This window comes from Ambystoma mexicanum, chromosome 5p, assembly GCF_040938575.1.
Source record: "Ambystoma mexicanum isolate Mex_15411 chromosome 5p, UKY_AmexF1_1, whole genome shotgun sequence".
Lineage (NCBI taxonomy): Eukaryota > Metazoa > Chordata > Amphibia > Caudata > Ambystomatidae > Ambystoma > Ambystoma mexicanum.
This window is the reverse complement of record NC_090930.1, coordinates 669,456,164-669,483,021: the sequence shown is the minus strand read 5'-3', so window position 1 is coordinate 669,483,021 and position 26,858 is coordinate 669,456,164. Positions and strand designations below refer to the sequence as shown.

Genomic DNA, 26,858 nt, shown 5'->3' with positions numbered 1-26,858 from the left:
GTTGGAGTACATGGAAAGATATGGAGGACTGTTAGGAAAGATTTCTCTTGACAGCACCTTTCCCTCCATTTGTGTGGACCCCCAAACCTTTTCCTTTTATTTTTTAATCTGACCTGCTCTTTTTGCAGTGCAGTGAAGTCTTCTGCTTAACTGCACTGGCTTTTGCTCATTTGTCATGGGGGAACTGACATGCCCTCCAGGCTGTCAATACTGGGGAACATTGTTTCCCTTAGTCTTGTTACATTGATATGACTTTTGGTAACGTTTTATCATTGTACAATGCATCTTACAATGCAGTACAATGGGGTACACATTTTGTTTCATCCTAGACTAACACTCTGAGGATTTCTGGTTACTTTAGGTGTCCCTAAGGGACAAGCTGTTGGCAGCAGTTACTTTTTGCTATTTATTGGTGTATTTTACTTTAGCCTTACTGCGTTTACCGAGCTTGGCTACCTATTATTGCTATTGTCCAAACAAGGTTTTTGGTCTGTCCCTTGACCATCTTGTCACTACCAGTTCATCGTGGCCTGTGAGGCCAGGAAAATCCTTATGTGGACTTCCAGCAGAGGCTTTTCACTGGCTACTGCAGGACCAAGTGTATTTGTTGCCAGGAAGTGGGTTGGGACTGTCTGGTCCAAATCCACAAAGTGGTTTCAGTGTGTCTGAATGATATATATGAGTTGTGCCACCACCGTTCATGATCGGACCACTGCAGGAGGAGGAGGAGTGTGTGTGTGTGTGTGTGTGTGTGTGTGTGTGTGTGTGTGTGTGTGTGTGTGTGTGTGTGTGTGTGTGTGTGTGTGTGTGTGTGTGTGTGTGTGTGTGTGTGTGTGTGTGTGTGTGTGTGTGTGTGTGTGTGTGTGTGTGTGTGTGTGTGTGTGTGTGTGTGTGTGTGTGTGTGTGTGTGTGTGTGTGTGTGTGTGTGTGTGTGTGTGTGTGTGTGTGTGTGTGTGTGTGTGTGTGTGTGTGTGTGTGTGTGTGTGTGTGTGTGTGTGTGTGTGTGTGTGTGTGTGTGTGTGTGTGTGTGTGTGTGTGTGTGTGTGTGTGTGTGTGTGTGTGTGTGTGTGTAGTCCTAATCACACACCATCTCTATGGGGACCTTATCATCATTGTAATCACACACCATCTCTGTGGGGGCTTTAGGGTTATCATAATCACTTACCATATCTGTGGGGACCATATTTTGTATTTGTATTTCTTGTATTATATTTAGATTTATAGAGCGGCTAATGCCCAAGTGCTTAACATCATCATAATTACACACTGTCTCTGTGGGGACTTGAGTATAGTCCTAATCACACACCATCTCTATGGGGACCTCAACATGATTGCAAGTACACACTCTCTCTGTGGGGACATTATCATGATTATCGCACCCGATCTCTGTGGAAAATGTAACTTTTCCATAATCAAACATGACCCCTATAGGAAAGTTAACTCCACTATTATTATACACATTCCAAAAGAAGAAAGCAACACCATTTCCATTCCACCATTTCTAAAGAGCAGACATGAGTTAGCAGGGAAGATGATGTCTGTGAAAGAATTACATCTAAATTTGAATTCTTTATTCCTTGTTGGCCACAGTGTGTCAGCCTGGGTCAATCAAGTCATCTCCTCTGTTGCAGTTTTCTTTTCGGAAACATTTTGAGTGTTTATTATAGTGTTTAATGGCAGAAACTAAGTGCCTTTTTAAGTTTCACATGCACATTAAACATCTTATGGGAAATGCCAAACCATCAAAATCCATATGTTGTCATAGCTATAATGCTCACATGTAGAAATACAATTGTATAATGTATATTGAGTACTATAAAGTAAGCATTTGTCCATTTGCTTATGGTGTAATCCATCCCAAATAAGAATAATAAAGTAAGTCCCCACAAGGATGGTAACACGCGTTCAAGTCCCCACAAAGATGGTACCGTACACGCGAGTAAAAAATAGGCATTTTTGCAAATATGAAGATAGATCCTGTATTATGAATTTTTTCTGAACGTATTAGCCCATTTCTAGAATTTTGGGAAGGTTTAGTCCCCACAAGGTAGGTATCCACACATAGTCCCCACAAGGTAGGTAAAACGTGCATAGGTGTGTGTGTGTGCCAAATCTTTGATTGGCTAGTGGGAGTTTCGGCTCTTACCTGGCTTTTTGGATAAGAAGAGGACCCCTGCACCCATTTTCAGAGAGCCTGGAAGAAACCAAAGAAGCCAAGCACCCTGTCCAGCTGCAAGATGTGTAAGGAGACTGTGGGTGCATTGGAAGAAGGCCTGGCGACCAACTTCTGCTGCTGTCCTAGAAGAGCCCTGTCTTGCAGTTGATCTTAAGCAGTCCTGCGAAGGAGCTGCGACCCTTGGTGTGGAAGGAAAATCCATTCTCGACATCAGCTGGAAGTCCTTTGAAGAAGAGCATTCGTAAGTGCCCCTGGACCAACAAGTCACTGACTAGATCAGAGTTTGGGCTACTGTGCTGTACTTGCCATTCCACATTGAGGCCTGGGACTTGGGGGATCGCCAGCGTGTGCTACTAGACTCACCTCTGCCAAATGTCCTGGTTCCAGCATCAAGGGGACTCGAGATAGGAGGTGAAGTCTTACCACAACAAGTGTGTGCACTTGCATTGCCGTGCATCAGGTTACGTCATCCAAAAGAGCTTTGCTGCATCCAATCCTGTGCTGAGAGGGGCCCTGCATCAATCTCTTCTGCATTCTCCAAACCTAAGACCAAGCACCAGCATTTGTCGCCGACCAGAGAGTTGCTTGAACCTGCAACACCTGGGCATCAGGGACCGGAGCATAAGGTGGGAAAAGTGGCCACGGACCCTCTTCAGAAAACCTGCAGTTTCCTAAGAGGAATCAGAGTTCAGAGGCTGAGTTGTAACAATACTTATCTAAACCCCTAACTCCCTTTTAAAACTTTGATATATTTTAGAAATATTTACGACAGTTTGGTTATGCCAATGCTTGCTTGCACAAGCACTCTGAATGTTTGGGGCGCTTTTATTAGTTAGAAAAACTTGTTCTCTACCCTTTGGAACTCTTCATTGGACCACAGAGGCCCTACAATAGCATTTTCCTGTCTCACAAAACTGTGTGGATCTTTTGTGACCTTTTGACAGAATGCCCCATACATCTTAGGGATGGACTTCTAAAGTTAGTGTTGTATCTCTCTGGACCTGTAGTGCTGCATACTAAGACTTCTCGTGGAGTCCATGGTTTTTTTTGGGTGCATGTGTTACACTGCAAAGTGTGTGTCTTTACTGCTTTTACTGCAACTGTGGCCAGTAGTCTATCTACCATTTTGATCAACCTGAAGGAGGAGACTCAAAGACTCGAGGTTAAAACAGCAGCTGACCCGCGTAGCGGACGTGGAGTCAGCAGAGTCTCGTGGAGTCTCTGTGGAGTCCACGCTTTTTTCTTCTCATATAATTTCAACCAGCCTGGCCGATCATACAACACCTCAAGTTAAGCTGTCGTCAGAAGAAGCGACTGTGAAAAGTATCCAACAACAGGAAATGAAGGTGAATGCACCCCCGCCTGTTACGTCTATCCAAAATTCTGACTTTTCTACGAATTTGGGAATAGCAGTTACAGATACTGTTGCAAACAACAAAGAGCTGACACTCATAATAATGATTGATCTGCTTCGCGGAAGAATGCAAATGTCACTCCCTTTAACTTTGGACGAAATTGGAGAAATAAACATGACAATTACCCATACACCTGCAACAGACGATAAGCATGAAAATCACTAAACAGAAGCAGTTGAAAAACTAGCTGTAGCTGACTCGGAACTTACCCTCAAACTCTCCAGGAACAACAACAAGATTCTTGACCCGTTTATTGAAAGGCACCAGAATAGTGAAATAAAATCTCGACTATTTCGGAAAGACTCCCTCGAAGCCCCAACAATGAGTCGGAAGTTAAAAGTGGAGTTGGCGAAATCGCAATTGGCAATCGTACTACGAGCATCATACCAAGAAACGTCTCAAGATCGCTCACCACCTACATCAAAACACAACAGACGCATGATAATACTTTCTTTGGTCGTGACAAAAATCAAGGATTTGATGGCAAATCTGGAAAAACAGAATGCAGTATTCGAGCCATATACCAGGAAAGAAATGCCAAACGCTGAAGCAGCATTTACATCAACCCACCCTTCCACAACTGGGTACAAATATGTCTACTCACCCTACATCTAATCAATTGCCTCTCCAAAACCAGTCAACTAAGATTCTGCAACAAGATAAGGAGAAAAATAAATGCAGATGTATGACGCCTCTAGAAATGGAAAGTGAAGCAGTTCCAACTTCGATGCTACAGCTCCAAAACATTCTTATGGCAGCTTCAACGCATGCACTAATTCCATGTTTAAAGTTATATGAGGAGATCAGTGAATCAGTAAAGGACCAATCGACTTTATTAGCGATGAGTCACACAAAGCACATTTTTTTTAATCCTTTGTGACTAAAATAGAACCAAGACTAGATGTGGAAGCAGAGGCATCTAGTCTGTGGCAATCAAGATTGTTTGACAATTGCTCGCAGTAATAGAGCGGACAAAGCTATGATGACAACAACTATGTTGCAAATGCTTAATGAAAAACAGAAGCGATAAAACGATAACAGAGATCAGACTCTCAACCATCACAGGCTAAATCAACAGGAAAATGCGACAACTCGTACAACAGAAGAGCCTGACACTAAAAAACAATCTGAAAAGAACCAAAATGAAATCAGCAGACCTGAAAGCGATAACTCCACTTGGACTTCCACTTGGACTTCAAAAACTCCAAAAGAACTGGACATACAAAGAGAAGGCAACTTACATGTAGTCACATCTTCATCTACAGTCCCGCCCGGGAAGGAAACTTTCCCGATTTTTGATCGAACAAAATCCGATGCTGCTAACCCAAAACTAAACCCCCCAAAGGGGAAAAGAAAGAATAGCCCTGCAGCAATAAAACCAAACAAACATACGAAAAGAGGATCAAGAGCTTTTTCAAGAAACTTGACGTTACCAACGAAAAGAAGTCCATTAAAATCCCATAAAATTCAGGAAATCCTGAATATTCAGGAAGCCCGACAAAATGAGAAAAGAAAAAGCCATCTCACTACAATCCAATGAAACCAGTCACCAAACAAAGAAACACTAGATCAGGAAATCCTAATGAACTTCTCAACATGAACTTCGCAACATATACGGAAGAAGACATGACAACGTTTGGGAAAAGGGAAGCCCATGACGATGTTCATTCCCTCATCATAGTTGATGAATACATAGAAGGACATTAGCCAAACAAGGGGTGGGGGGGCAAAAAGTTACAAGTTATCAGGGAGATGCCCTTACTTTATATACGTTTTAACACAAAAAACGGGCAAAACACACCTGTGTCACAATTTAGGGGGTGATTCATGGAACAAATATGCGCCGAAAAAAGTTGCGCAAGCTGGCGCAAGCGTGAAAAAGGAAGCCTCTGCGCGTGTTTTTCTCGGGATGTGCGCCAAACATGTGCGTGATGCACACGGGTGCACACGTCATTGCAACATCCCAAACGCTGTGCGCGACGAGCACAGGGAAAGCGCACAACGTCTGCGCACATACCAAAAAGGGGGCGGGACACGGGGCGTAACGCACAGAATGGGGAACGTGTGAAAAAGAAGGCGTAACTGGGGAAGTACTGCAGGGGAATACACGGAACTCCCACACACACGCGAGCAACTCGTATTCATGGATTTCAATACGGGAAACAAGTGCACGCTAAAAGACGCGCACAGGCGTCAACACGTCCGCCACAGGAAGGCAGGCGGAAGCATCCCACGCACAGTATAAAAGCGCCACAAACAACAAACACGTATATACCGCTACGATGAATGCCCCATTTGTCACAGCACTGATCGTGGGACACCGCAGGAGGAGGAGAATAGCCAGGGCCCACATTTTCTCCCCCCGGACAAGCCTTTTTGGGATGCCTGATGACCAGGTCTATGGCAGGTATAGGTTTCCACCTCGTATCATCCTAGACCTGCTCAGGGAGTCGGAAGATGACCTTACATCACCCACCCTCTGCTCTCAAGCATTGAGCCCCTTGGAGAAGGTGCTCAATGTCCTGCATTTTTTGGCCACTGGGTCATTTCAGTGGACTACTGCCATAGTGCGGGGGGTCTCACAGGCCACGCAGTCACGCTGCCTAAACCAGGTGTTGGCAATCATGACTGCGCACCCCTCAGTCCGCAGACACATATGCATGCCCAGAACACCCGCAGATAGGCAGGCCGTTGTCCAGGACTTTTACAGGGTGGCACACTTCCCCAAAGTTCTCGGTGCCATAGATTGCAACCATGTGGCTCTACGTCCACCTAGGGCCACTGAGCACATCTACCGCAAGCACTGGCATTCCAACAATGTGCAGGTGGTATGCAATGCCAAGGGAATCATCACCGCTGTCTATGCAAACTACCCTGGATCCACCCATGACAGTTTCATATACAGAATGTCCGCCCTGAGCCGGGCCCTGGAAGCTGGGCAGCATGGCGACACATGGCTCCTAGGTGAGTACAAATGTCCTTGCACATGCATGCATGTCACACACAAATACACAAACCCCAATAATCACAACCATTATCACCTCTCCAGGGGACAATGCCTACCCTCTGAGCAACCACATGATGACGCCAATCCGGAACCCCACCACACCACCCCAGGTAAGATACAACGCTGCCCATATTGCAGCCAGGGCCATAGTGGAGCGCACATTCGGAGTGCTCAAGTCACGCTTCCGCTCCCTTGACCACTCTGGCGGGCAGCTACTCTATGCACCCCCAGTAGTGTGCAGGATCATTGTGGCAGCATGTGTCCTGCACAATGTAGCAACACGGCAGGGCGTGCCGGTGGACATGGTGGTGCCCCCACCTCCCCAACCACAGGCACAGTCGCTGCCCATGGGAGGGGATAGGGCAAGTGGTGAGGCAGCCCGGACCCAGCTTGTGGCCACATTTTTCACCTAAACTCCCACCCCTGCGGAGTGCACACAAGCCTGGCACATACCAGGTGACAATCGATGATGACAAAGAGACAGTCAACTGTCACAACCTTACCACCCTGAGAATGTTGCCATGGAAGTGCCACATTGTGTGCATCCCTAGCTACTTAAACCTAACCAATCCTGTGTGATCAAAAGGTACACCTGCAAGGTGTGTATCACACAGACTTGCAAAACAGGCCATGAGAATCACTGGTATGTCACACAAAGCCACCAAAACCACAACATGACATGGCAAGCAATAGCAAAACACCAACACAATAACAATAATGTACACATTGACATGTAAAAAATGCAAAGTGGCATCAGACAATGATGCCTGACATGGAATCAGATGAAATGACTGACCAACAACCTCCCACACAAAACAAGTCATACCCAAATGCATAACAACAGTTGTAGCTTGAGCATAACAATGAATGCCTGTTCACATGCACATTGTCCACGGCAAAATAAACACTGCATAATACGTGTGCTGTGTCCATCTCCTGCAACACACTGCTCAGTACACAGCATAGTGGCCAGTCATTGTGTGTGATGCACACCCTGAGCATCACATGAAAATGACAAACTAAATAAAAAAACAAATCATGCATGTACAGGATCCACAAATGGTCATAGATCATGTGCTGCAGGGACACAGTGGTCCCCAGAAGGCTAACTGTGTGCACATGTGGACATGGAAGGGTGGTTGTATATGTTGTGGATCATAGTGCGAGTGTGTGTGTCAGTAGGGACATGCACTCAATACATGCATGTGCAATCAAGTGAGCATCAGTGTCCTCATCACATGTGAACATTGCCCATGTGTACACCCCAGCATGTCAAACCACAACTATACTCTCACACCTGAAAGGTAAACACAACACATGAACAGGCATTGATCAGCAGAATACATCATGTACATAGGATACCACAATTACAATGTCAGGGTGCCCATCACACTGTGGGGCAAGGCAACTGTCCAACAACAAAATACCCCCCCCACCCTCACATATCATCATGACCCACTGAACAACTGTGCATGGGGTGTGTAGCCTTCATCCTTGAAGTTCACCTGGCCACAGGACCACCCTTCCCCTTTGTCTCCATCTTCCACCTTGCGTGTAAAAAGTGTCCAGCACCCTCAGAGGCCACCTTGACTTGCAAAAACAACAAATCAAAGAGAACTCAAAGCAGGCCAACACATAAGCCAAGCAAAAAGCCTGCAGGCAGCAAAACAAACCAGAATAGCCCCCAGGAGATGTCTTGAAGTAGCAGTACATCACAAAGCCCAAGTACTAGCACAATGATGGAACAACCAAGGTAGCACAGTAAAACAATGTCACAACAGGATGTGTAACATGTGTGGTACATAATATCGAATGATGCACCACGAACGGATGTGTACTGTCACAGCTCCCGTGTACAGGCGCAGAAATGGCATGAACCAACCAACCCCACCGTGGTCTGGGTGCCTGCAAGGTCAAACTCACACAGGCCTCTAAGACCCTGGTGTGGAAGGAGGGTCAGGGATATGCAGTCGGGACAGGCATTGGTATACTGGATAACCGGAATGAGGGGCAGGAGAGGGAAGTAGGATTGACAAGGGAAAGTAGGGAATGTACAAAAACGTAATAATCACATTAACACATACACAATCAGACCAAACATGTACATCATGCACATAGTACCAAATTACTCAAATTGAAGTCAAAGAGAAACTTATCTCTGGGGTGAGTGCTGGCCTCCTGCCTGCGCACTCTCAGGTCCGGTAACATGAACAGTTCAAAGCTGCAAAGAGAGCCAGAGACACTAATATGTGCGTGCCAATAAAACACACCACCATGCATGCCCCAAAGTAACAAGATACTCTACAAACTATCTGGTGTGGTGCTTCGTAGCTATACGTAAGATTCCCCCTGTGATGGTACATACACAGTCAATGCAGTGGGAGGGGGTGCGTGGCAAATGTAAGACCAATGTGTCAAGATTCACACAACATCCAATGTACCCTGGGTAAGCATCCAGACGCATTTAGCAAGGTACGACTTCAGTACAAGTCGTGTTCCAGCATAACCTAAATAAAGTAGGTAGTGCATGTGGCAATTCAAACTTGTAAATGAAATGCACTGCACACGAGTCTGTCCCTCCCTGTCTGTCCCTGTGAGCTGCTTCTTTCCTTGTCTTGGAGCGCTACATGGCTAATACAACTGCCTCAATGGACCATGTTGGACCGGAGGATATGTGCCACTGCCCCTGCATGTGCCCCTGACAACTTTCCCATCAACTACCCATTACTCCACCAACGCATCTTAGCTGTACTGTGCGCTTCAACACCAATATCTCTCCAAGCTCACCATCAGTGGTGCTACTTAGCATGCATGTGCAACTGTCCTGATGGACGGTTGGCTGTGGTGTGGCCCCCTTGTGCTGCTCACCTTTCCTGGAGTTCCTTGAAATACGTCAGCTTCTGTATGATGTATGAGTGCAATCCTTGTGGCTCTGCCTGTGCACACATGTGCATGTCTGCACCACCGAATGTGGCCAGCTTCCAGACATCCAATGGGCCATGTCTGCTGGGAAAGGTGGTCTGGAGGCACATCCCCCTGCAGAAAGTGCAGAAAACACATGATTAATGCATGAAATTTCCCTGTGTGCGTCTCCTCAGGCATGTCATGAGTGGACCATGTCAGAGACGTACATCTGAAATCACTCCATCAGTGCAACTTTCCCAGCCAAAGTGTGTCAGCCACTGTCTACAGCATGAATTGCATGAAGCACATGTACAGCAAAGATAAGAAACACACTACACAATGTATAGCAATTAATGCACACATGAATCATGAAACCACCCATCTAGCATAGGAAGAACTGCGGTCAAAATCATCCCCACTAGGGGTGTCAACACACGTAGTACAGCAGCAGACATGCCACAGATATGACAGTCCAAGGCCCTTGTGTAATAGGCTGTTACACCGAACCATACTTGCGAGCCCATGGATAAGGGAAGCCGGAGTGGCATATGTGAGTCAGTACCCCAAGCTGCAAACCCATACACGAGACAAGCTTGAAGGGACCAGCTGGAACAAACAGTGGATGCTTTCAAAAGCCACAAAGCACCACACCGTCACATGAAAGCACAACAGACAAGCAATTTTAAACTATACTAACTAATTACACTAACTATCAAAAACCTACATTACCTAATTAAACTAACTATCAAATAGAAACTTAACTAACTAAATTAAAAGAAACATCAAAAATGGCCACATACGACCCGGTGGGGGAAGCACCTAGGAGGAGGGAGGTACAGGGTGCTGCTCAACACCCACATGCGATGATGTTGAGGAAAAAAAACCTCCATGGGCTCAACGCCTGCACAGCCCGACCTATGTGGGAGATACCTCGTCGTCCGAGTCTGGCTCTTCCTGGAAAGGAGTACGTGTCACAGGAGCCTGACCACGCCTAGCTGTAGCTTGCCCCTCGTCGGCAGCAAGTCTGCCGGATGGGTGAGCCTGGTTCTGTGCGGCGATGACACATAGGTCTGCATGCAGAACATCACGTGATACGCGTGCTTCCTCTTGCAAGGTAACACGTGTAACACAGAGTTCCTCCTGCAAGGCCTGGATGGACAACTGATATACCTCCCGGAAAGCATGTAGCTCAGCCGAGATGGTACGCTCAAGCTGCGCAAACCTTTCCTCTGACCGGGTTCCCTCTGGGACATCAGAAGGACACCCAGAGTGGATCTGAGGGAAGCATACTCCTCCCTCAGGGCCTCCATGTGTGCCTCTGCGTGAGCAGCAATTGCTTCACGCAGAGACAACATTTCAGCCTGGCGTGCCCTGTCTGATGCCGCCATGCCCAGCCTGAGCGAGCGGGCCGTGGAACGTGCCGCCTGCTGCTGGAGAAGCAAATGCCTAGCAGGGGGGAGCACGGATTGGGCCACACGCTCCATGCTCACAGCAATGTTCTCCATTGCTGCCCCCTGGCGTTCAGAATTGGCAGTCATGTCTTGCTCCCACTCAGTATACAGCGGTTGCGTGCGGCGACTGCGTTGCAGGGCTTGACACCTGCGGGACCCAAGGACTGGGTGTCCTCGTTGTGTTGGCACCGCCCGCCGCTGCACGACCACATGCCCCCGTCGACGTGATGGCCCAGGCACATCAGTGACTGGTGTGGAGGGTGACCCTGCGTCCCAATCCACCACAGGCGGAGGTTCCAAGACTGTCTAACCCCTCAGTGCAGGTGTCACGGACAGAGGAGTGCCCACATCAGAATCACTCACCCCTGACATATGGACCTGATGCACATCCAACTCGACATGGACGTCAGAGTGGTCATCAGGGCTGGACTCATTGCCAGCCAAAGACAAGATGGACTGTAGCACACGTGGGTTTTCGTGGCCTACCACCCCACTACCCCCACTTGTGCTGGGTTGCTGTATTGATAACAACCCTGTGCCTGGCATGACAACACCATCCTCTGGCTCCATTGCATCATCATCTGAAAAGTAGAGAAAAAAAGGTCAATACATATGTTAGAAGCACACAACACACAGTGAACGATGATCTCATCCTGAATCGAACAAATATTCTATGACTAATGAATGTTATTCCACGACTAAATAACATCAAATCGGATGATATTAATTTATTAGAATTCATCCATGAACAAAAAACTGATGAGGTATGGATCCAATTTAAAACATCATCCACACTTGAAAAGATGATGAATAATAAAGAAATACTTGCTAAATTGGGATTTAATTGCACTCGAACTGATAAAAGCAAAACCAATTAATATGAGTTTAATACTCACCAAACAAGATCAGATCTCTCTAATGCTCATAAATCAATGCCTCAAAGCTCTTACCAGGATCCATGCAGAGGTGACGATATACAATCCACAAGCAATCATCTTTATGAAAACTCCATGTCCCAAAGCAGACGATCACCACAAACCTACCGACCAATTCACAGAGAAGATGAAGACCGTGAGCAGACCAGAAAATGCACTAAGAGGGACCACCAGTAACAAACAACTACAGCCCAAGAAACAAGATTAAGTCTTGGGTCAGAGGATCAGGTCACTTATTAAGCGAGGAAAATAAAGCCTTGAGTTAACATCATTTATTTGCCTTCAAGAGACCTGGCTTCATCAGACTCCCACTAGTGTTGGATATATTGCCTGTATGAAACCGGCTATAAAATCAAATAAAGGACGCAATTCAGCAGGCCTCTTGACCCTGGTCAAGATAGATGGAACAATGGAAGTTATGCAGAGCTTAAATCCGAACCCTTGGATACAATACACCGTTCATTGAATACAGAATACCCAGGCTCTCCATGACAAATAAGGAAAGAGAAAACTCTTAACCAAAAAGACTTGGGATTGTCAATATTTATTGGAACCCGGTTGTGATCAACGCTGACCTTTTCATTTACTTTGTCTTCGTTCTATGGATGATTTCTGTAACAACTATAGATGTATAGATCCTGTGATGTGTGGTGATCTCAATCTCCATTTGTTCGATAAAAAAGGACAGAAGATCGAAACTCAGCACAGCACAGAATTGGACCAAAGAATTGAGGAAGAGACATATGACATTAATAAATGGCCATAGGATTCAAGATATCCCGGCCAAACCAACTTGGTCGAGAGGCCTGACACATGCACACCTGGAATACATATACACTTGTATGGATATCATAGACACAATCACAAAATTCTCTAACAACAAAACTAATACAAGTGATCACACTAGAATTTCAATTGAATGGACAACATACAAGCCTGTACCGAATATTTGCTACAACCATAGGTTGGAGCTGAATACTGGTATAAATCATTTAAGAATGTCCGGTAAACAAGTAGCATCCCTACCCAGTGTCTACCAAGTAACAACTTTAACTGATACGGAAAAACTGGAATATAGCTGGCTGATAAAACCTTTCATGCTCATAAATGGGAAGGAAATAATTGAAAACTCCAAACATTCTCATGTATATAATAAACAGATAGCATTAAAAAAAAGTGAGTTATGAAAGACTGGACCAGATGACTACATGAACACCGTAAAATGCCTTAAGCAACGGTACCGAAATTGGCTTCAGATCATCAAAGCCCCTGTAATGCAGAATGATGCCGAAAATATGCTTGCGGCACTGGGAAACAAAAATAGTAGGAACTTATGGTCCCTATTAAATGAAAATCACCAACAGAATGATAGATTAATATCAGATGTCTGGAAACTGAGTGGTTGCTATATTTCTCCAAATTATATCAACAAACGGAAATTCCTAAAAAAACATTGAATTCCCACAAGCAGCAAGAAATGGAACATTTGTATGGATCCAGAAGATGTTCTAAGCCAGATAAAACAACTAAACACATCCCGGGCACCGGGCCCGGATGGGCTGAGCAATGAAATGCTTAAACAGAACCCCGGAAGCATAGACTGAGCTCTTCTTACAAATTATGGGGACAATTGAGTTAAACAAAACTATACTGAGGACATGGAAAACCGCAATTTCGGTCGCATTGTATAAAAAAGGTGAAAAAAAGCTCCCCTCAAAATATGAACCCATTGCGTTGTTGGATCCCCTGGGAAAGGTCTTTGCTTCACAACTCCTCAGAAAATTGACCAAGTGGGCTAAAGCTGCCAGAAGAACGGACCCGAGACAAACTGGGTTGGTAAAAGATACAGGTACAAACATTAATCTGATTATCCTTAATATACTGAAACAGGAACGATTAAAAGACAAGTCTCCAACATATGCTGCTTTCATAGACTTCAAACTTTTCGTTTGATTCAGTCAATAGAGAAAAGCTCCGGCGAAAATTTGAAACATGGAATTGCCCGAGTGAAATACTTGATCCCATCAAATCCCTTTACTCAAATACATCCATAAGAATCAGACTATCGCAAGAGGGATTCCTAACAGAAGAAATATATACCTTGAATGGTCTCAAAGAGGGGTGTCCCTTGGCCGCGACTTTATTCAACCTTTACACATTGGACTTTGCAGAAAACCAACGAATGCTACTAACAAATCCACCGAAGTTGAATAATTTGCAAATAACATATGTGATGTATGCTGATGACTTAGTAATATTTGATCGAACACAAGTTGGAATACAGAAAAGACTGAATCAGTTGGAAATGTATGCATCAGATAATGATCTGATGATTAACACGAATAAAATGCAAGTAATGTCATTAACAAGACTATCAAACAAGAAAACATCACAACTTTCTGTCTTTTTGGAAGGCAAAAAACTTGAATTAACAAACACAGTCAAGTACCTAGGCGTGCTGTTGAATAAGTCGCAGGTTGAAAACGAATGGGTAGAGCAAATAAAAACAAAAGCTCTATCTTTAGCCCGTCAGGGAAGAGTCTTACAAAAAAATACGGAACACACTCTTCGAAGCCTATTATCTCCTTCTATAGGCAGACAATTGTTCCTATCTTAACCTAGGGAAGTGAAGCAATGTTGAATGCTCCGAAAGACATATGGACTTACCTAGAAGCCTAGAAGGCATGATATGGTGTAAAATGTTATCACTACCTGTGACATTCCCCGCTCCAAGAATAAGATATGGACTCGCTCTACAATCACTCAAATCCATTAATAATTGGAAATCTGTAATGCTTTGCAGACAGACCCTGGTTGAAGACGACATACCGGCAATTGATATCTTATGACAAAAAGTAAACTCATCAAAACAACTAGTCTTGAACATGTGGAAAAAAACATGTAGCCAAATAATGGAAACCAAAGGGATTCTGAAGATATGTTAGTCCTTCGCCCACAGCACGCAAAGAAGAGACTGCAAACCAATGATTGGATCCAAACCATGGAAAAAAAAACAGAATACGAAATCTCTCTTCATTGTTCAACTGATATGCGACATTTAAATCAATTACCTCAATACCTCCCAACGTTTCTGGATAAATGGATAAGAGACACTCTCCTGCAATTGCAGCTTAATTTGTTACCAACTCGCGAGGTACTGGCGAAAACAAAACAACTACCAGAAACAATGGCATTTTGTAGATTCTGCCAAGACGAAGATCAAGTGCAGTCAATTCAGCACATTATCATGTCCTGCCCAGCCCTTGCTGATAAAAGAGCTTTGTTTAGAGACATGATTCCTCTGTCATTAATAGAATTGGACGCTAACCAGCCCTGGTCACGAATCTTAAGCGGAGAAGACAAACCACTTACATTCAGAGTTACCCAATTCTGGAGAGCGATTATCGCAACAAATGACAAAGACGAGTGACAATAGTAACAAGAACAGCAAAGACTATAGACTGCTAGACAAAAATATTATGGAGATGTAAATAATAATTTGGATGATGTATAATAAAATAGTTTGTAATAAAATATAATGTTAATAAATATATATATATATATATATATATATATATATATATATATATATATATATATATATATACTTATCTTCCTTTGCAGGGCTTTGTTATGTATTTTACCCATCTCCAGTGATTGTATATATGTATCTTTTATTTAGTGTTGTGTGATGATATTACGTAAGTACTCATTTTTCATAGTGTTATATGGCCATAAATAATTTTATAACTGATTGTCTACGTGCGTTCCCTTACTTTTCACTGTGTGTACTCATTGAGGACCCCTTTCAAGCTCACCACCTCTTGAGACTTAGCCTAGACCATTAGTCCACCTACCTTGAACTGGTTTGGCTACAGCTCCCAGAGTTGAGCCTGTCACTAAACTAGGTTGGCCTTCTATACATCTGTTCACAAGGTCACAATATAGAGAATCAGTCCTAACAAGGATTTACTCGTATTAAAAGAAGGAAAAAACAGTACTTAATAACTGAACAAATTTGACCTTTTTAAATTTTATTTTACAGGATAAATATATTTCATACAAATCACATGGGACTGATTAACAATCATTGGACTCCTGTTTTAATATTAGTCCCTTGGCAACAAGGTCAGTGCTGGAGCTCGAGTGTAATCAAGTACAGCCCTGTCCTTGCATGCATTCAGTAAGTGTAGGAGAAGGCCAAAGCAGTGTTAGGGCCAGGCTGTTGTAGGCAGAGGAGAATGCCCAGGCGCTGTAAGGCCGTGTATATTTTGCAGGCAGAGGAGAACTAAAGGCAGTGTTTTGTACACGTTTTTTGTAAGTGTAAAACGTAAAAGCGGTGTTAGGCATACTATGTTGTATGCAGATGAAAATGCCACAGCAGTGTTAGGCACATGTTCATTGTGTAGGTGAAGAGGAATGCCTAGGAAGTGTTAGGCCCAAGTCTATGTTATGGGTGAAATCGAACATCAAAGCAGTGCTAGGCACATGTTTGCTTTAGAGGCGAAGAAGAACTCCAAAACAGTGTTAGGCACAAGTGCCTTTTGTAGGCAGGGGCACCAAAGCAGTGCCAGGCCTATGTTTCTTTTGTAGGCTGCGGCGAGGACCAAAGCAATGCTAGGCAAATGTGCATTTTATAGATGGAGAAGCGTGCTAAAGCAGTGCTAGGTACGTGCATTTTGTAACCAGAAGGGATAAGGCAGTGTTAGGCACAGAAGCATTTTGTTGGACGAGGAGATGGCCACAGTAGTGTTAGGCCCAGGTGCATTTTGTAGTCGGAGGAGAATGACAAAGCACTCTTAGGGGCACATTCATTTTGTAAGAAGGGAATACTAAAGCAGTGTCATGCACAAATGCACTTCGTAGGCCTACAAGAACGACAAAGCACGTTTGGCACAGGTGCATTTTGTAGGTGAAGGAGAACACCAAGATAGTGCAAAGCAAATGTGCTTTTTGTAGGGAGATGAGAATGCCAAAGCAGTGTTAGGCACACGTGCATTTTGTACAATGGGAAAGACGTCAAAGCGGTTTTAGATCCACATGCATATTTTTGGCAGAGGAGAATGCCAAAGCATATTTGCATTTTGTAGCCATGAGAACTAATACGGATGCCTTGCTATCTCATAATCTGAAAAACATTATTAGGGCCTCATCACGAGTTTGGCGGTAACCCTTAAATGCAATGGTAACGCTATTACCACTGCATTTAAGGTTCAGCCAAATCACAGGCTTGGCGGATTTACCCCCACCTCTGAGCTGGGGGCAAATCTGCCGCAATTTTGCTGATTTTTGGCGTTATTACTGCTGGCGTTAATAGCGCTGAACATTCCCCATTGGGCCCAATGGGGAATGGAATTCCCGAATGGGCCCAATGGGGAATGGGGATTTACCATTCTGCCAAACCTGTGATCCAGCGCTAATAGCGCCGGGGGGTTTGGCGGTAGGGCTAATAGCCCCAGCTGTAATACCGCCGGAGTTAGCGCCCAACTCCTGATGAGACCATGGGCCTCATTACACGGATGGCGGTAAGGGTTTATCGGTACCGGTAAGGGTACCAGTGCTGGTAAACCCTTACCGCCTTACTAGGAGGTCCCTTTGTGGGACCCTACCTTAACGACTGGTCTTACCAGCTGTTAAGGATGGGAACCGCAAAGGGACCTTGGAGGTAATTACGGTACTGCAATTTGCGGTACCGTAATTACTGCCTTCCCCATTCCCATTGAGCCCTATGGGGCAAAAATGGGAATGGGGAAGTGCCATGGTGAATGGGGAATTACCGCCCCCACACACCTTGGAATAGGGCGGTAATTCTGCCATTCACCATGGTGGACTCAGTAAAATACCGGCGGCAACCATGGCGCTGATAGCGCCATGTTACCACCGTCCGTGTAATGAGGCCTTAGTTTGGTACAGTTGTTCACTCCATGTTAACAGAAAGGCACTTAATCACAGTGGGCCTCATCACGAGTTGGGAGGTAGCCCTTAAATCTGGTGGCATTGCTATTACCACCACATTTAGGGGTCAACCCAATCACGAGTCTGGCAGCATTTACCCCCAGCTCTAAGCTGGTGGTAAATGGGCCAATGTAACACCCATATTTGGGCGCTATTAGCATGCGCTAATTGCACCAAAAATGCCCCATTGGGTCCAAAGGACCCAATGGGCAATGGAGAATACCCATCACCGGCCAACCCTTGATCCGGCGCTATGTCGCTAGTAACGCTATTAGCCCGCCATTATCAACTCGTGATGAGGTCCAGTGTGTCTTATACTTTAATCATAGTTGGTCATCAGGCAATAATGCCCTCTTAAAAGGAATGGATGTAAAGCTTTCCCTCTCAAATGAATTCCTGAAGGAATATCAAGGCATCCGTATTAGTGGTGGAGAGAAGGAAGGTATGACGAGTACACATATGCACTATTATTTGGTACAAAGTGTTATTAATGTTTGCTCAACAAGGCATTCTTAATTATACATAATGTATATTGTTGTAGAATTGACCCTGACGATGAGACGCACAGGTCTGAAATGCATTGGCAGCAGCTTCTTCTCCTCTGATAAGAAGGCAAGAAGAAGAACTCCATCTGTGACTATTTGTGTTTATTTTCTATTTAATGATGCAGTAGTTGTTACATAAAAGGAATCTCCATATCCGGTGTAGGTACATCGGTTTTGTATTTCAAATGACACTTTTTTTACCATCATCCCACACCATTAGACTAGAAATCAGGGGTGTTGCTAGGTCTGGAAAAGATCTGGTATGGTGCTAAGCTAATGTTGGGACGGTTGAGACTCGGGTCTAGCCAGCCTTTTGGTTGTAGGCCCTGAGCTTCTATCTGGGGCTGCAACCAAAAGACCTGGGGCTATAGCCTCCTCAGCCCCACCCAAAGCAACGCCTCTGCCAGAAAGTCTTGCAGAGTAAATGTCCTCTAAAATGGAGTCCCAACATGCAGTTCCGCGTTGAGGGAACCTTTGACTTGTACGTTAGAAGACAGAAAAGATAATAATAACACAAGAGCAATGGATGTGCCCTTAAACTGGTATGGAGAAAGTGCGAGGAACGTGAGGGAATTGATAATGAGAGCCTTAAAGGATGTGTATTGAAAATTAAGCCGCAACTTAACACATAGGGCCGGGTCATAGGAGACAGAAAGAGAGGACGGAGTCAGGTTCACCCATCCTAAGAAGTACTCACTGCGTATGGCACGGGACAGGGATGATGAATAGGATACAGAGGAGGACGTAGAAGATATTATTGAAATATTAGGAACTTCCAAATTAACCTGCAACTCTGCTTGAGTGCTAGCGTGTAAAATTCAGAAAACACAACCCCAAAGCACAATGAGAGTGGGTGTGTAAATAGAAAGTAAAGTGTCCTACTAGGCCTTGTGACATTCGAAGCTTAGAAGTGCAATGAAAGAAAAAGGAGAAAAAAGGGCATATGGGGTCGGGGTAGGTGCAATTAGGGTCCCGTAGGGAAGGAAGTGCCAGAGGTGCTCATTGGGGAGGCAACATGTAAGTGCATGGGCAAAGGCATCCCATGCGAGGGAGGTCTACAGCCCAAAGGTAAGTGCAGAGCAGAGGCAACCACCCGACAGGCGGGTGTGGGCACAGAGGGCAGTGCAGGGGGGTGCTGTGGGCAATTGGGAAGAAGGCTAGGACCCTATTGAACTCTTGAGGGACCAGACCGCCAATCTCAGTGACAGAGTGGATGGTTAGCACAGGAGGGGGAGAGGGAAGGAGGAGTTGTTGGCAGAACCTAAAGTGGTCTGCTTCAAGACGGAGAGAGGGAGGGAGGCTGTTCCATAGGAGGGAGCCTGCTGAGGAGATGGATCTGCACCTGCTCTCTACTTGGGGAAGCGTTTGATCAGCAGAGAGTGGGAGCCAGAAGGGATCTGTAGGGAGAGTATTTAGTGAGAGAGAGTTGCTAGTAGCGAGGTCCCGGCCCCAGACAGGCCCCAGACAGCCTTGTGGATGATGCAAATGGTCTTGAATTTGACCCTTGCAACAATGAGGAGCCAGTGGAGAGATTTTAGAGCTGGAGAGATGCAGTCCCAGGGCTTGAGGCCAAGGCTAAGTCTCGCAACCCTATTCTGGATTAGTTGGTGAGGACGGAGCGCACAAAGAGGCAGATTGAGGAAGAGGCTGTTACTGTAGTCTAGCGTGGAGGTGACAAGAGCTATATTGACATTTGCTGTTTTAAATGGCAGATCAGTCCTGGGTGATAAATAAGTGGAACTAGAGAAGGCAGTTTCATAAGATTCACAAGGCAGGCCAAAGTTGAAAGGTTTGACTAAATGTCTGGGGAAAAGGCTGTCCCTATTCTTCATAGGAGGAGAGGTCATGAGGGTATTAGACATGGGAGGGTTATCTGTAAGGTAGAATGCGGGATGCCATGTCTCACATGAAGTCATGACATCTCCCTAGAGGTTTTCGCCCCTCATGTGATCCTCCCTCATATAGCCACCCACATGGTCTGAAAAAGGTGGCGACTGACGTTTTCTGGCAACATGGGAGGAGGCCACCGTCGGGAAATCAGTGATGACTCCATTGGAATCATCACAGTTAGCAGAAACACATGAGCCGATATGGTTGTGCAGACATGATGATAGTTAATGTTCAGTGTCACACTCACAGACTATAGGTTCCTTCTCAATTTATTTGGCTCTCCAACTATCAGAGGCACTCTCAAACTCCTAATACTGTGCTCACAAACTGCAGATTCTGCCTCTATTTGGCTCTGCCAATCAGAGGAACCACTCTCTAACTCCTATTACCGCGCTCATAACTAGGAAAGGGCAACATTATTCCATTCCGCCAGCCGCGGAAGCGAAATCTGTACGATTTTGATCAATTTCGCTGCAATCCCTGGTTCCACCACCCCTGCGTATCGAAAAGAGCAGCGCAAAGTTTCTCCTGCCATCACACGAATGGAAAAGAGCTCTGCAAAGTTTCTCCTACCGCTGCGTGAACCTAGCGTGGATCAAAAAGAGCGGCAAGAGGTTTCTCGTGCTGCTGCACGAACCTAGAGCAAATCGAAAACAGTGGCACAAACTTTCAGGTGCTGCTGCGTGAACCGTGCATGAATCGAAAAGAGGGCACAAAGTTGATCGGGCTACTGCATGGACCTACAACGAATCGAACAAAAATCTGCGCAAAGTTTCTTGTGCTGCTGTGTGAGCTATGCAAAGTTTCTCATGCTGCAATGCGAAACTAGTACGGATCTCAAAAAAGCGTGCACAAAGTCTCTCATTTCGCTGTGTGAAACTATCATGGTCCAAAAAAGACCTGTACCAAGTTTCTAGTGCGACTGCATGAAACTCGTACTGTTTGAAAAAATACCTGCCTGAAGTTTCTCGTGTCATGAACCTAGCATGGATCAAACAAAGACCTGCCGGAAGTTTCTCATCTCATTGCACGAATGTATTATGAATCGAAAAACCGTCCAAAGTTTCTCATGGCACTGTGCAAAACTAACACCGTTATGAGAAAAAACACATTTCTTTTGCGCTGCATGTAACCAGCTTGGATAGAAAAAAAAGACCCGTGCAAAGTTTCTCGTCGCACTGCACGAAACTCACATGGAAACGAAATACCACAATCTGCACAAAACTGGGCGAAATTTCAGTGGCAGAGCAATCGTAATGCTGATTTTCTGGATCGGCAGAAGCAGAATCAAGTGCTGGTTTCCCACTTTTCGCTTTGCGGGTGAACATTTTGCTAACCCTACTCAGACACTGGAGGTTCGTAATCAATTTATGTGTCACTACAAGAAAGTGGAGCCACTTTCTAACTTCTAGTACCATGCTGATAAACTGGAAGTTCTGTCACAATTTGTATGGCTCTACCATCCAGCAGTTTCATACTCCAAGAACTGTGATTACAAACTGGAGGTTCTCCCTCACTGTATTGGGCTTTAATAACTATTGCTGCTAAGTCTGCATTCTGGACCCTGTGATTTCGCTACGCCAGTCTTTTTCTATCTTTTGGCCCAGTTAGTAAAAAGTGGCTAGGATGAAGTCGGCTGATAAGGCTCTCCACGGCATCCACTACTGCCATGGGATCCAGCTCCACTTAGCAGACAGGTGACAGGCAATGTATGCAGACCCTGCCTCATGCCTCATCCTCTATATTCCAAATGGTGCCACACCCTGAACTACACTTCCAGTAGCAGGTGTTCTGTGATCCTAGAGGTGGAAAAGTGGCACTGCTAGAGTGTAACATCACCTGCTCAGGATGTGCTAGGCTAGACACAGAGGGTTGGGATGATGTTTGGGCTGAACCAAAATGAAGGGGAATGAGCCTCACTTCCTGTAGTGTGCCCAGCGATTAATTGATGTCACCAAACACTCATTTGTAAGCAACACAGCTGAAGGGTGTTGCAGTAGTGGGGTCGATGGGGTGTGATGTGCGCTCACTGTACACATCCTTGTGCAAAAATGTACAGTTATTTACTCTTTTTTGCATCACCTTGTGTGACAAAATGACTACTGCTCTGGAAGAGTTATACCTCTTTTGCCTCATAGGGGAGCACAGGTCGAGGGCAGATTATAAACGTCAGGATGGATATAAGCTAGTAAGGAAGCAGGCCAAATAACAGTAATACTGTGGTACCAAATTAATAGAATGCCCAACAAAGTTTCTATTAAAATAGCATACTTTAATTAAACCGAATAAATATAAACAAACTACTGAAAAATACAATAACCCACCCCTGCAAAGGAAAGCACATGGAAAATGGACTTGGGGAATAAAGGAGCAATGATTTCAACAATAATTGGCAAAGTTACTGAGATGTTTCTAGAAAGGTAGAGAGCGGGGGTCTTACAAGTTACTATGACCCTTTAAGGAGGCCAGGGGGACAAGACCACTTCAAAAACCTTTGTGTGCTTGTCTTTGGGGCACAACAGCTTCGAGTCAGACTTCTAGAGACTAATAAATGGTTCAAGTCATCATAGACACATTTCAAGATGGCGATTCTCACTGGATTACTGGTATTAAGACTGTTGAGTCGTCTCAAGGTGGTCCAATGATTCGAAGTAGGCTTGTTGTGGCGATTGGATTGAATTTGGATGAAGAATCCAAGTGGTCATAGGTCGAATTGGCATCTCACATCGGTCAAGTCGTCTCGAATCGGTTCCACGATGGGATGGGGTTTTTAAAAGGCAATCAGTCTGAAAACACTGGCGAGCAGGCAGGAGATGGGAAAAGTCAGAGGGCCTCATCACAAGTTAGGCTGTAACCCTTAAAAGTGGCGGTAACGGAATTAACGCGCCAATACCGCTCCGCCTGATCACAAGTTGGTGCAAATACTGCCGATTGTAAAATCAGCTGGCGCTATTACAGTCGGCACTATTACAGTCGGCGCTATTACAGCCAGCGGTATCTTGTGCCGGCAACACAAAGCGCAATCACAGCCGCATCCCTAGTCCATATACAGCGGTATTAGCACCAAAAACCATTGCTAATACTGCCAAAAAACGGGTGTAATCACCTCCAGCCTCCAGCTGGAGGTAAATGAACACAGGTCACTGACGTAACAAGGGCCCTCGCAGACCCTGCAGAGCATGGGGCCCCACGACTACAGGTCCTGTGAGGGAGCCCCACTTGGAGTAAACAAAAAAGAAAAAAAATTGTTTAAAAAGTTTTTTTTTCAAATGTTTCTTTTTGCATTCACTCTGCATTTATAAAGAAATTATTTCTGTAACAGAAATAATTTCTTTATGAAGGCAGAGTGAATACAAAAAGAAACTTTCTTTTTGAAGTCTGGGGGCTACCCCCACCCCATGACATGAAGACCCTAGGCAGAGGCCTCCATGTCATGGGGTGGGGGAAACCCTATGACTTAAAAATAAATCGTTTATTTTTGAAGTCACTCTGCCTTCATAAAGAAATTATTTCCGCTAAGGTTCAGTCCTGAACGGAAACAATTTCTTTATAAAGTGAGAGTGACTTCAAAAATAAACGATTTATTTTTTAAGTATTATGGCTCCCACCAACCTCATGAAGTGTGCATGTGTGTGTGTACGGTGAAAGGATGCACACTTAAATGTATGGGTGGCTGCCTGGGTGTGCCTGTATGGTGAAAGGGTGCACACTTAAATGTATAGATGACTGTGTGAGTGTATGGTGAAAGGGGTGACTGGGTGTGCGTGTACGGTGAAAGGATGCACACTTAAATGTATGGGTGGCTGCCTGGGTGTGCCTGTATGGTGAAAGGGTGCACTCTTAAATGTATGGGTGGGTGCTTGGGTGTGTGTGCCTGTATGGTGAAAGTGCACACTTAAATGGATGGATGGCTGGGTGTGCATGTGTATATTTGGTATATGGTGTGGGTACTTGTGTTCAGGGGCTCAACAAAACCTAAATTTCAGGGGGCTGACCCTTCAAATGTTGGGAGAAGCGCTAACTTCACATGTGGTGGGGAGGAGCAAACTTATTTGTGTGGGGGCATCTAGTGCAGCTTTAATGGTACAAGCAGTGAACTCTCTCCTTTAAGTCTGAAAGCACCCACTCATGGACTGCTGTGAGAATGACTGGTCTCCTGTTCCCTCTCTACCCTTCCAATCACTCCCGTGGCATGCAAGTACTAAACACACATCACAATTTCAATTGCTTAAAAAATGTGGCAATTGAATGCAGGTACTAACAGTGAAATTCCTTACCCTAGTAATTGCTGGGTCGGGCCCTTGTTAACAGCGAAACCCAGGTGCTGTTTAACATCTGTGTCCTTTTCTGTCTGCAAACTGCTCTGTAGGTCAGCCAGGTCAAGTCAACATAGCCCACAATTGGGGGGGGGATGCTGAAGCCCAGTCAGCTCAATGGTGTTGCACCACTACTTGTGTTCAATGCATTGATTACTTATTGGTAACCTTCATTACTCCTAGCCCTATTCTTCCTCATCCTAGTACTTGTGTATGAGGCACTATTCCTGATACCCAAGTACTGGGATGTGACAGAGGTATATGAAGGTAATGCCTGACTTAGCTACCTGTAATCTTCATTACTCCTAGTCCCGCTCTTCCTCATCCCAGTACTTACCTATGAGACAAGGAGCCTCATACGTAAGCACTGGGACAAGGAAGAGGGATGTGGAGGTAATTCTGGGCCAATGAGCTGATTTTGGAGGTTGGGGTAGGAAATGGGAGGGAGAGGGGATGTGTGGAGGGGGTCGGTGTGTGCAATAAATCATAATGGTCGTCCATGTCCATGCTAAGCAGGCATGATATGTGGTATTAGTGGCTAGAGAGGCATTTTGGTGCAGCCATTCTAGTCATTCCTTAGTTTGGTATGACTTTTTTTAACTGAGCATTTCTGATGAAGAAGTTCTGCTAAGTGTAATTACCTGGCTATGAACAGTGTGGTCGATGTATGCCATTATATGGTAGCGCTAGAGCATGTCTTAAAATAAGAAAACCACTTGAATCTATTGGTTATAGCTGCTGCACACTTATGGAACAAGTAGGCTCCTCCAACCTACTACAAATCAAAACAAAGAACAGTAATTGTTACACCTATTGGATGCACTGCTAGTTCACAAAGGTAAAAGCAAGCATGACTAATAAACGATTCCTAATATCACAAATGCCAATGACAGTATAGAAGAGTGCTTCTCAAAAGAGACTTGGATGGGTATTTTATTCAAGTTCAATTGCCAGAGTAATTTGGCAAGACGTGTTTCGACCTCCACAGGTCTTTTTCAAGGCAACGCTCTGTGTATTGCAAATATGTTATAATATCAAATAATGAAATCATATATACACATGTAAAATAAGCATTAAGGTACCAATACCCAAGCATATGGGATCATGGGCATAGGTCACAGGGGTAACATAAAACATTGTAAAACAATTATATAACAGTATATACATTACCAATCCCATTGCGCATAGATAAGCAGGAACACGTCATCAAAATCAACAGCCCCATAAAGCACAAAAGAGAGCAAGTAAATGTTTTTTTTTGTTGGTACATGTAGTTAAATCAACATCTATAACATATGCTCAGTTAGTCAAGCAAGAGTAGTAAGTCCAAGTGTAAAAATGGCCCGATCCCAGCGCCTCCGACCGTCGTATCGCCTACTGCACCCGTCAGCCAAATTGAGTGAATATGAGTGAACCATGTTAGGTATACGGGTGTGCGCTAATATCACTTCTACCCCTTGGTGTGCCAATGTAATCCAAGTTGTGTGGTGCGGATAACCGGTGCCATGCAGTATGGTAATAGAATTATGTTATGACCGTATCAAGCATATTTAACGGAGTATTACCAAAAGCATATTAAAAGGTATATTACCTAAAAATGAGTCCATCCACTGATCCTCAGAGCTTAATCAGTGTTGCAAACGGCTCGGAAATCAAGATTCTGATGTCCTAAGTACTGAATAGAAAACAGGAATTGATTGTGCTCGTTCGCGTTCTGTAAAAGTCATTTGAGACACAATTTCTGAACCCAAAAGCAATTAGAGCTGAACGTAACATTACCTGTACGTGTACTTGTGATGGCTTGCAACAATACAATTGCTGTATTAAGCCGGTCAGTCACAATCGTAAACAGCTAGCCCATTAGTGGCCTGATCTAAAAAGCCAACATTAACAATGAGCGTACAAATTAAAAAGTTCTATCATTATGAAATGCAGCCGCACGTATCATACGTGTGCAGCTGCCTTACCCAAAATATTCTAACATCGGTTTGCACCATTCGGAAAACATCAGTGTGCGCAGCGTTCGTCCAGTAACTGTTCATATGAGTTCAAGAAAAGCACCTCATACGTGCATGACGAGTCACTGATCACGTGCTATTGTGCGATCACGTGATCAAGAAAGCTAAAAACACTATTGGACAATGAATATAAACCATAATACGAGCATGACCTGTCCGTGTAAAACCTTAATACTGAGTCAAATACAGCAAATGAAGTACAATCCACAAATATTGTGTGATATATTTAATCAACAACCCTAAATG

The 26,858-nt window shown here is 44.7% G+C and overlaps 1 long non-coding RNA gene across 1 annotated transcript in view; it reads right to left on the bottom strand.

Moving 5' to 3' along the window:
- LOC138481126 (uncharacterized) overlaps positions 1–26,625 on the bottom strand; it is a 152,955-nt gene extending 126,330 nt beyond the window's left edge. Inside the window, exons 1-3 of the long non-coding RNA XR_011274195.1 lie at positions 26,562–26,625; positions 26,374–26,467; positions 26,186–26,269 (exon numbers count right to left, since the gene is read on the bottom strand). This is a non-coding gene — a long non-coding RNA (uncharacterized lncRNA). The remainder of the gene's footprint in view (positions 1–26,185; positions 26,270–26,373; positions 26,468–26,561) is intronic.
- Positions 26,626–26,858: the final 233 nt, after the last annotated feature.